At 36.9% G+C, this 12688-nt stretch overlaps 1 protein-coding gene and 1 long non-coding RNA gene across 8 annotated transcripts in view; both read left to right on the forward strand.

Moving 5' to 3' along the window:
* ATP6V1H (ATPase H+ transporting V1 subunit H) overlaps positions 1–12688 on the forward strand; it is a 165072-nt gene that overhangs the window by 39227 nt on the left and 113157 nt on the right. The gene's annotated exons all lie outside the window — the stretch shown is intronic.
* Positions 5–2256, forward strand: LOC140847905 (uncharacterized). Its single transcript, XR_012128168.1, has 2 exons — positions 5–794; positions 1364–2256. It is a non-coding gene; the product is annotated as an uncharacterized lncRNA (long non-coding RNA).

A 12688-nucleotide genomic window follows, 5' to 3' on the forward strand; every position in this document is an offset into this window, starting at 1 on the left:
AGTATATTCCTTCTTAATTCACTGGCCTCCTAACACCATGAATATAAGTTCTTTTGAGTCATTTAAAGATCTAAAGATGTTTACTAGTTCCCCCAATGTAAATCTATGGATTTTATATCACTTCTAGTTAGGTTAATGGTATTGTAAAAGCTATATATAAATATTTATGATCTGTACTGGTCACTTTTTCTATGGTAGACACAAGACTTGCTCTTCCCTGTTGCTCTTCTGTTCAGGTCACTTTATGTCAGACCTGAGAATCAAAGCGAGAGTCTGAATTCAGATGCACAACTGGAGCGAATAATCATGAAGTTACTCTTTTCACATTTCAGTTGTCTGATAAACTTTCTAGTATCTAACAGATAGTGAACACTGCAGCAAGCAGTGTTGCAGTTCCAGAAAACGGTTCAGTTATCTGATGACACTAAAACTTGTTACTTGTACTATGTTACTCAAGGCTTTATGTAGAGCTACAAGGTGGCCAGAACCCCCTAATCACCTCTGTTGGGCCAGTGTCTCCCACATTTTTTTAGAGCCAAAGGTTAAAGGTTTAAAGGTTAAAACTATTCATATTTTCCCAAGTTCCCTTCTTGGTTAGAGTTATCTTCCCATTTGGGAATGTTTTGTCTTTGTTGTACTCAGCATATCTCAAGAGCAGGCAATAAGTTTGGACAAGTAGCATTGGACAAGGTATGACTGGAGCCAATTGGGAGAAAAAGCTAGAAAAATAGGTGACATACATCTAGCTTCATTATTGGAAATACCTCTGGGAAACTGGAAAGCATTTTTAGAAGGTAATGTCTGCAACCTGTCTGTAATAGACCAAATGAAGCTCTGTAGAAGCTATTTAATGTCCATATTAATTCCCGATACTTCCATAATCTGCATGGAATATGCCTGTATGTATGCTCTGAGACTGTAGATGGCAGCAGAATGCATTTTCAAAGCGAAGAGCAAGGCCTTTCAAAGTAGGCTGAAGGATTTGACAAATAGTTCGCAGATAATGGCTATTAGCCTTGTGAAATGGAATCAGAACAAAGTGTAGAACTATGTAAGTTATTTTGGGGCCAAGGTGGGGGAAGCAGGTGGAGGATTAGAAGTCTAGATATTCAGCTATAGCAGATTTTTAAATTGGGAATCTTTATTTCATATAATTTGAGTTTCTATCAGTTTGAATTTTGAAAAATTGTTTAATTTGTGTATTTGACTTATTGGTAGATTTTTTAAAAGGTGTTTCCTGAATCTTATTTCTTATAAACTTACTTAAGTGCTTGTAAAGGGTTTTTAAGTTATTAAAGCATACACATAATGAGTTGTAAATTCTGGTGACATGATATCCTTATTTTTACTCTTCTCTGTCTAGCATATTGGAAAACAAAGCTGATGAATCGAACATGCAGTGCCTTAGTCAAAGTGGTTTATCTGGTTGACTCATACACATACATCCCAAATAGTATTAGGATGAGGGTAATTGTGAGTAAGGAAAAGGGTACCTTGAATCCCACCTTCCTCTCTCAGTGCCCTTCAAACTTGAACATACTTCCTCTTCCTGGAGGTTCTTACTTTTCCAGATGGCTGTCAACTTGGAAAGCAGATTCAAACAGGTTGAGAGCAGGGTGTGGTTAGCTTTTCTTTTGATAGTTGTATTGTGGTAAGGGAATCTGAATTGGTAACTAATATTTACTGGGCCCTTACTACATGCCTGACACTGTTTTACTCATTTTACATTTAATATCTTGACATGTTCACACTGCCTCTGTGACACAGGTCTTACTGTAAGCACCATTTCCTGGGTATGGTCAGTGAGGCAGTACAGAAAGTCACACCAGCTTGCCCAACGTTGGCTCCTGAGTAGCAAAAACTCCTAAGAGGCAGTTTGCCTTTGGAGGCAGCTGAACTGGAGTTGGCTCTTCAGGCATTCATCACGTGCCACAGCCTGCTCAGACTTAAACATATCAATACTGTATCTTAAAATACCTGTAGGCTTAAGAGAGTATAGAAAAGCAGTCTGCAAAGTGATATTGCCACCTGATGTCAGTATAAAACAGATAGATAAAATTTTATAATGCAAAATATGAAATTAGCAGGATCTAAGAGTCTTAACTTTTAAAATTCCACAGAAGCATCATAAGTCATGAGTGGATCATACAAACATTTATTTTTAGATGATATTACATAAATGGAGCTTCCTTAAAATGCGCTGTATTGTCTCTGCCTGAATGTAAAAATAAATGGTATCAAATCATATGTACTTACTGTAAACTGTCCGGTGTCCGTTCCTTTACTGGCTCTTGAATATGAATGACCCATCTTCCGTTCTTTTGAGGAAGCCACACAGCCTCAGATGATAATTGTCATGCTGGTGCCCTGTGGCAAGGAAGGATACTGTGATCTCTCACAAGCTTTGGAGGATTTGGAAAGAATCTAGGAATTTTGGATTGGTTTGTTTCTCTTTGGTTTCTTTTTCCTCTGTCCAGCTTCACTTACACATGTGTGTAGGGGAGCAGGGTGACTCCTAGCTCCCGCATTTGAATGTGTCCTGTTCTCTGCCATTTCTGTTGTAGATCCAGGTTACGTTAGATATTGCTGATGGACATTGTTTCACTGGTAGTTACAAACTTGATTGCCAGTTTCTCCTGATTGCTTATTTTATTCTGCCTTTTATTGTTTTGGAGCAGTTCTGCCCATTAGAACTTCCATGATGATGGGAATGTTCCAGTGAGGAAGTAAATTTTCAATTTTATTTAGTTTTTTCTTTTTAGTTTTATTGAAATATATTTCAGATACCATAAAATCCATCCATTTGCAGCTTAGTGGGTGTTACTGTTTTTACAGAGTTGTGCAGCCATTGCCATGATCTAACTTTATAACATTTTCAGCACTTCAAAAAGAAACCCTGTACACATTAACAGTCATTCCTCATTCCTGCTTTCTGCTCCCAACCTGTGGCAACTGCTAATCTACCTTCTGTTTCTTCCACCCATTTCATGCAATGAATTTTAAAAAATAATACCTGGTCATCTGTCACTGGCTTCTTTCACTTAGCTTAATGTTGTCAAGATACATCCACTCTTATGAAGGTTTCACATGAAAATGGGTTACTACATTCACCCATATTACCTAGTCCCCCCCATGCCCCATTGAAGTAACTGTCCATCAGTGTAGTAAGATGCCACAGAGTCACTACTTATCTTCTCGGTGCTGCGCTGTCTTCCCCATGACCCTGCCAACACCATGTGTACTAATCATAATATCTCTCAATCCCCTTCTCCCTCACTCCCCACCCATCCTCCCAAAACCCTCCCTTTTGGTAACCACTAGTCCCTTCTTGGAGTCTGTGAGTCTGCTGCTGTTTTGTTCCTTCAGTTTTGCCTTGTCGTTATACTCCACAGATGAGGGAAATCATTTGGTACTTGTCTTTCTCTGCCTGGCTTATTTCACTGAGCAGAATATCCTCTAGCTCCATCCATGTTGTTGCAAATGGTAGGATTTGTTTCTTACAGCTGAATAGTATTCCATTGTGTACATGTACCATATAAAGTTAAATAAAAAAATAAATAAATAGACTGAAAAAAATTAATAGCAGTTTAGAACTAGAGAAAAAATTTAGCTTTCTTGGCTTTTAGCTAAATTTCTTAAATGGTCTGTGGCAGTTTTAATATCCTTGTTAACATGGGGTTTGTTGTATTGGTTTGGCTTTGTTTTTAATTTAATGCTATGCTAATGTGATACTTTTCAATCTTCCAGAAGAGGTAGAGTAGTTTAATGATTTTTTTTCTTTAGTATTTTTTTGATAAATTCATCAAAAGAACAGTCAGCAGAAATGAATGGGCTGTGTCAGTAAGTCAGATAGTTCATATCTGTTCTTTAATTGTATGTAGTCTGCTCTAGCTGGTGAGTTGTAAAGTCTGACGACCCAAAGTAATTCACAATCAATTACATGTCTGTGCAGTTTTCAAGTGCATTGTTATTTATCTAAAGCAATTCTTGGATGGTATTCATTGTTCAATTACCTTTTATCTTCTTATTGCAATATTAACACATTTTAAACATTAGAGGTCATTAAAATATACACACAGAATGAACCTTAGGATAAGTAAAAAGGGAGGGATTAAAGATGGCGGTGTGAGAGGAAAGTCAGAGGCTTCCTCCTAAAACTGGATACAATTAGAAAATATAGTTGGCCCAAATAATCCTGAGAGAGCAACAGGAAAGAGGATGGCATCAGACTGCACACACCTGGAGAAAAGAGCAGACCTCACGGAACAGGGTAACGTAGCAGAGCTGTGGCTCCACGGGACCCAAGCCCTCCCCCCACCCCAGCTGACTGGTGGGAGGAAGAGAAACAGAGCAGGGAGGGAGTAGAAGGCTTGGGAATGCTGAATACCTAGCTCTGGAGATCTGCTCTGGGAGCACAAACCTACATTTTATGGTGCTTTCAGAAGACTTGCATGACTACCAGGTTGGAAAGTTAATACACGCAGAGTTCCTGGGGTAACTGGGATTCTGGCCACTTGTGGAAAAGCAGGGATCCATATCTGGCTGCTCTGGGACAAAAACTTATACCTGTGTGCTTGGCCCACTGGCTCAGGCAGTGGAGACAGGCACAGCAGCCGGGAGGCGGGGAAAAGCTCTTTCCTCCTGCCAGGCACCAGTACTGCTCCCCTGGGATCCCCAACATTGCTTCAGGGGCTGAGCAGCTCCAGAGACTACAGATTTTGGACACTAGAAGGCGCCATATACAAACATGAAACGTCAAAGGAACTTTGTGCAGAGTAAAATTATTAATACAACTCCCAAGAAAGGTTTAAATGATATTGACTCTTCCTGAAAGGGAGTTCAAAATAAAAATCATCAACATTCTAATGGAGGTAAGGAAAGATATCCAAGAAATCAGGAATGAATTCAGTTTGGAGATCCAGTCGTTGAAGAGCACGATGGAGGGTATTAAAGGCAGGTTGGATATGATGGAGGAGACAATAAATGGAATAGAAACTAGAGAAGAGTAATACAAAGAAGCTGAGGCACAGAGAGAAAAAAGGATGTCTAAGAATGAAAAGAATATTGAGAGAACTGTGTGACCAATCCAAGTGGAACAATATTCACATTATAGGGATACCAGAAGAAGAAGAGAGAGAGAAAGGGATGGAAAGTGTCTTTGAGGAGGTAGTTGCTGAAAATTTCCCCAGTGTGGGGAAGGACATAGTCTCTCAGGCCATGGAGATCCACAGATCTCCCAACACAAGGGACCCAAGGAAGAGAACACCAAGACACATAGTAATTAAAATGGGAAAGATCAAGGATAAGGACAGACTGCTAAAAGCAGCCAGAGAGAGAAATAAGATCACATACAAAGGGGAGCCCATCAGGCTAACATCAGACTTCTCAGCAGAAACCTTACAGGCCAGAAGGGAGTAGCATGAATTATTTAATGCCATGAAGCAGAAGGGCCTGGAACCAAGAGTACTTTATCCGGCAAGATTATCATTTAAATTTGAAGGGGGGATTAAACAATTTCCAGATAAGCAAAAGCTGAGAGAATTTAGCTCCCAGAAACCATCTCTACAGTGTATTTTGGAGGGACTGTTATAGATGGAAGTGTCCCTAAGGTTTAATAGCTGTCACCAGAGATAATAAAACCACAGTAAAGAAAGTAGAACAGCTAATTACTAAGCAAATGCAAAATTAAATTAACTGTCCTCAAAGTGAATCAAGGGATAGACAAAAAGTACAGAATTTGATACCTAATATATAAAGAATGAAGGAGGAAGAAAAAGGAGGAGAAATAGAAAACAACCTTTAGATTGTGGTGGTTGTAACAGCATACTAAGTGAGTTAAGTTAGACTCTTAGATAGTAAGGAAAGTAACCTGGAACCTTTGGTAACCACGAATCTAAAGTCTGAAATGGCAATAAGTACATACCTATTGATAATCACCCTAAATGTAAATGGACTGAATGCACCAATCAAAAGACATAGAGTCACGGAATGGATAAAAAAGCAAGACCCATCTATATGCTGCTTACAGGAGACTCACCTCAAACCCTAAGACATACACAGACTAAAAGTCAAAGGATGGAAAAAGATACTTTATGCAAACAATTGGGAGAAAAAAGCAGGTGTTGCAATACTAGTATCAGACAAAATAGACTTCAAAATAAAGAAAGTAACAAGAGATAAAGAAGGACATTATATAATGATTAAGGGCTCAGTCCAACAAGATGATATAACCATTATAAATATATATGCACCCAACACAGGAGCACCAGCATATGTGAAACAAATACTAACAGAATTAAAGGAGGAAATAGAATGCAATGCATTCATTTTAGGAGACTTCAACACAACATTCACTCCAAAGGACAGATCCACCAGACAGAATATAAGTAAGGACACAGAGGCACTGAACAACACAATAGAACAGATGGACCTAACAGACATCTATAGAACTCTAAACCCAAAAGCAACAGGATACACATTCTTCTCAAGTACACATGGAACATTCTCCAGAATAGACCACATACTAGGCCGCAAAAAGAGCCTCAGTAAATTCAAAAAGATTGAAATTCTACCAACCAACTTTTCAGACACAAAAGTATAAAACTAGAAATAAATTGTACCAAGAAAGCAAAAAGGCTCACAAACACATGGAGGCTTAACAGCATGCTCCTAAATAGTCAATGGATCAATAACCAAATAAAAATGGAGATCCTGCAATATATGGAAATAAATGACAACAACAACACAAAGCCCCAACTTCTGTGGGATGCAGTGAAAGCAGTCTTAAGATGTAAGTATATCAATCCAGGCATATTTAAAGAAGGAAGAACAATCCCAAATGAATAGTCTAATGTTACAATAATCAAAACTGGAAAAAGAAGAACAAATGAGGCCTAAAGTCAGCAGAAGGAGGGACATAATAAAGACCAGAGAAGAAATAAATAAAATTGAGAAGAAAAAACAATAGCAAAAGTCAGTGAAACCAAGAGCTGGTTCTTTGAGAAAATAAACAAAATAGATAAGCCTCTAGCCAGACTTATTAAGAGAAAAAGAGAATCAACACACATCAACAGAATCAGAAACGAGAAAGGAAACATCACTGCGGACCCCACAGAAATACAAAGAATTATTAGAGAATACTATGAAACCTATATGCTAACAAGCTGGAAAACCTAGAAAAAATGGACAACTTCCTAGAAAAATACAACCTTCCAAGTCTGACCCAGAAAGAAACAGAAAATCTAAACAGACTTATTACAAGCAATGAAATTGAAGCGGTAATCAAAAAACTACCCAAGAACGAAACCCCCTGGACAGATGGGTTGTACCTCGGAATTTTATCAGACATACAGAGAAGTTATAATTCCCATTCTCCATAAAGTTTTCCAAAAAAATAGAAGAGGAGGAAATACTCCCAAACTCATTCTATGAAGCCAACATCACCCTAATAGCAAAACCAGGCAAAGACACCACCAAAAAAGAAAATTACAGACCAATATCCCTGATGAACCTAGATGCAAAAATACTCAACAAAATATTGGCAAACCAAATTCAAAAATACATTAAAAGGATCATACACCATGACCAAGTGGGTTTCATCCCAGGGATGCAAGGATGTACAACATCCGAAAATCCATCAACATCACCCACAACATAAACAAAAAGAAGGACAAAAACCACATGATCATCTCCATAGATGCTGAAAAAGCATTTGACAAAATTCAACATCCATTCATGATGAAAACTCTCAACAAAATGGGTATAGAGTGCAGGTACCTCAACATAATAAAGGCCATATATGATAAACCCACAGCCAACATCATACTGAACAGTGAAAAGCTGAAAGCTTTTCCTCTGAGATTGGGAACAAGACAGGGATGCCCACTCTCACCACTGTTATTCAACATAGTACTGGAGGTCCTAGCCATGGCAGTTAGACAAAACAAAGAAATACAAGGAATCCAGATTGGTAAAGAAGAAGTTAAACTGTCACTATTTGCAGAGGACGTGATATAGTACATAAAAAACCCTAAAGACTCCACTCCAAAACTACTAGAACTGATATTGGAATACAGCAAAGTTGCAGGATACAAAATTAACACACAGGAATCTGTGGCTTTCCTATACACTAACAATGAAGTCTCAGAGAGAGAAATCAGGAAAACAATTCCATTCACATTTGCATCAATTACCAAGGAACTGAAAGACCTATACCCTGAAAACTATAAGACACTCTTAAGAGAAATTAAAGAGGACACTAACAAACGGAAACTCATCCAGTGCTCTTGGCTAGGAAGAATTAATATCGTCAAAATGGCCATGCTGCCCAAAGCAATATATAGATTTGATGCAATCCCTATCTAATAACCAACAACATTCTTCAATGAACTAGAACAAATAGTTCAGAAATTCATATGGAACCACCAAAGACCCCGAATAGCCAAAGCAATCCTGAGAAGGAAGAATAAAGTTGGGGGGATCTCACTCCCCAACTTCAAGCTCTACTACAAAGCCACAGTAATCAAGACAGTTTGATACTGGCACCAGAACAGAGTCACAGTCCAGTGGAACAGAATAGAGACCCCCAGATATTAACCCAAATTTTTTTTATGGTCAATTAATATATGATAAAGGAGCCATGGACATACAATGGGGAAATGACAGTCTCTTCAACAGATGGTGCTGGCAAAACTGGACAGCTACATGTAAGAGAATGAAACTGGATCACTGTCTAACCACATACATCAAAGTAAATTCAAAATGGACCAAAGACCTGAATGTAACTCATGAAACCGTAAAACTCTCAGAAAAAAACATAGGCAAAAATCTCTTGGACATAAACATGAGTGACTGCTTCATGAACATATCTCCCCGGGCAAGGGAAACAAAAGCAAAAATGAACAAGTGGGACTATATCAAGCTGAAATGCTTCTGTACAGCAAAGGACACCATCAATAGAACAAAAAGGTACCCTACAATATGGGAGAATATATTCATAAATGACAGATCTGATAAAGGGTTGACATTCCAAAATATATAAAGAGCTCACACACCTCAACAAACAAAAAACAAATAATCCAATTAAAAAATGAGCACAGGATATGAGCAGACTGGTCTCCAAAAAAGAAATTCAGATGGCCAACAGACACATGAAAAGATGCTCCACATCGCTAGTCATCAGAGAAATGCAAATTTAAACGAGATATCATGTCACACCAGTAAGGATGGCTACCATCCAAAGGACAAACAACAACAAATGTTGGAGAGGTTGTGGAGAAAGGGGAACCCTCCTACACTGCTGGTGGGAATGTAAATTAGTTCAACCATTGTGGAAAGCAGTATGGAGCTTCCTCAAAATGCTCAAAATAGAAATGCCATTTGACCCAGGAATTCCACTCCTAGGAATTTACCCTAAGAATGCAGCAGCCCATTTTGAAAAGGACATATGCACCCCTATGTTTATCGCAGCACTATTTACAATAGCCAAGAAATGGAAGCAACCTAAGTGTCCATCAGTAGATGAATGGATACAGAAGATGTGGTGTATATACACAATGGAATATTATTCAGCCATAGGAAGAAAACAAATCCCACCATTCGCAACAACATGGATGGAGCTGGAGGGTATTATGCTCAGTAAAATAAGCCAGGCGGAGAAAGACAAGTACCAAATGATTTCACTCATATGTGCAGTATAAGAACAAAGAAAAACTGAAGGAACAAAACAGCAGTAGAATCACAGAACCCAAGAATGGACTAACAGTTACCAAAGGGAAAGGGACTAGGCAGGAGGGGTGGGAAGGGAGTGATAAGGGCAGGGAAAAAGAAAGGGGGCCTTACGTTTAGCATGTATAATGTGGGGGGGTGCATAGGGAGGGATGTGCAACCCAGAGAAGACAAGTAGTGAGTCTACAGTATCTTACTACGCTGATGGACAGTGACGGGAATGGGATTTGTGGGGGGGACTTGGTGAAAGGGGGAGTCTAGTAATCATAATGTTCTTCATGTAATTGTAGATTAATGATAATAAAATGAATAAAAAAAAAGAAATCATTACCTAACTCTAAAATAAATAAATAAATATATAAAAATGAAAGAAAAGAAGTAAAGAGAAGAACCTATGAGTTTTGTTCTTCTAATCATATTTTTGGAAGGATTGCCTGGAGTTGTGTTCTGGCAATGCAAAAAAAATTATATGGTAAGGTATTTCAGTACGCAACTTTTTTTACATACCATTTTCAAAGTATAGCTCTTATAACAATAGGTCACATAAAATATGCACTAGGTAGGTTCCTGGAAGTTGTATATAAAGCAGTAATTTATAAAGTAAATAATATTTCCTCAAGTTCATAATAATTTTTCCCTGTAATAAAGAGTCCTAGTAGTCATGTAATTGAATTATATGACTAAGCTAATTATATTGAAAGCAATCTTTAGGGAGATTTCTAAATTTCTAAATTATTAGTGAAAATACTTTTTTTGTAAGACCTAAGTCTAAGACTATTTTAAGTTAATTTAATCTAGGTATTTTTATGAGTATTGACTAGAGGATTTCTTTTCATAAGACAACTTCAGAAGAATTCATAAGAATTGTATTTTAGTTCCTGAATATGAAATAATAATAATAATAATATATGTAATAGGTGCTTTGTGCTTTGTAGAACTGATTTGAGTCAGATTTGAGTAGTAGACTTAAAAAAATATTTGGTAGGGCTGGTATTATTTTCCTTTATTGTGGAGAAAGCAATTTGAAGAGTTTTAGTGATTTGCTAAAGATAATTTGGTAAAACTTCTGATAGGCAAAACTTTCCCCTTGTTCCTTCCCTTCCTTCAATAATTTTTTCCTTTGTGTCATAACTTACATAAAATGCACAGACTTTAAATGTTCAGCTGAATGAATATATGTCATGTAACTTCCTACTCAAAACTTCATTTCGGATCCCACAAAGTTATCGTTATCGTAACATCTGTTACCATAGATTAGCTTTTCTGGATCTTGAGCTCTATTACAATGGAATTATATGTAGTAAGAACTCTTAGGTGTCTGAATTCTTTGGCACAATATTGTGTCAATGAGATTCATTCATGTTGCATTTAGCAGTACTTCCTTCTTTTTATTGCTGTGTAGTAATCTGTTAAATGAATCTTAGCTATTCCCTTGATAATGGATATTTGGGTTACTTCTAGTTTTTGGTTGTTACAATAATCACATGTCTGACAGTTAATTCTAAAATGGAATTGCTAGGTTATAAGTTACATGCAAATTTAGTTTTAATAGATATTGCCAATCAGTTTTCTAAAGCAATTCATGTATCCATCAACAAAGTATAAAATTCCAGTTGTTTCAATGCCCTACTGATACTGATACTGATTGTCCTGTGTTACTTTTAAAATGAATGTCTGTGATAGAAGCAGAAACCATACTTACATGTGTGCATACTCACTTTTTCTATGAGAAAAGATTCATTTAATAGTCATGAAACATTAAATACTTTTGGGACTGTTAATCAGCAATCTTCTTATTTCATGTAAAACTGGCTTCTGGAATTTATTTTAGTCAATTATGTGATCGAAAAGTTCTAACTTGGTGCTTCACTGACACCACGGGCTGTGCATTTTCACTGTCTAGGCTTAGGTAGTTTTTACTGCAGTCCTTTTTTTCAAGTGCCCAAAATTCCAAAACTTAGGTGAATATTATTTTCACTGTTTTTCATTCAGTTTGTACTTAAGTCTCAGCACTAGGGAGAGGAACATTGAAAATTTGTCTATGAGCATTTTTATATCATTACTTTTACTTTAGTATAATATCACTGAAGGTTTTATGTTTATTTGTATTGCCTGCTTACTTTATAATTCCTCAATTCTTGAAGTACTTTGTAATTCTGAAGAATGTGGGTCTCTGAGACCATATTCAACAGTAAGGTAAATTCTGTTAGTTACTCTTTTCCTTATGATATGATTATTCCATCATAATATAGAAGAATTTGCATTTTTAGCAACATTGGAAAGTCTGTCCAAATGATACCCTCTTAAACATGTTGAGAAGTAAATATAAAAACAGTTTTTCTCTATCACTGAGGTTTGCTGCAGTGAGAGTGCACGTTGTGGCCAATTCTCAGCCCAGGATGTCTGACATGGCACAAAGAACTCTCACTCAGGCATGAGGTCAGTAGACTCCTGATGCAGATTCAAGATTAAGTCACTGTTGTAATCTCAACAAGTTGTATCACCTTTTAAAATCTTTTGTACCTCATCTGAAAAGATTAGTATCATAATATTTTCCTTTTAATTATAATTTTTTGTTTGAAAGTGCTTTGAAAAATATCATATGCATTAATAAATTGTGTAAAAGAAGTTCTTTTTTTCTTTTTGAACAGTTTTTCGGTTGTGGGGGTTAAAAGATCCATTTTGACTACTGAAAAAAGCGAAAAACTATGTCAAAGAAAAATTGTAGTTAAATGACATTAAACAAATAGTATTCAGGAGATGATATGATGGGTATCTAAAACATCTTTTTTTGTGTGTATGTATTTTTGTTGTCAGTCCAAATACAGGTAGCTTTGTTACTGGTTAAATTACTTTAACAGTTTAACAATATCATGTGACTAAGAGAGCTCTATTACCATAAATATTTTCTAGTAAAATAGGATGACATAAGGTGCCGCCAAAATTGATTAGCAATTTATAT

Source organism: Manis javanica, chromosome 2, assembly GCF_040802235.1.
Source record: "Manis javanica isolate MJ-LG chromosome 2, MJ_LKY, whole genome shotgun sequence".
NCBI lineage: Eukaryota > Metazoa > Chordata > Mammalia > Pholidota > Manidae > Manis > Manis javanica.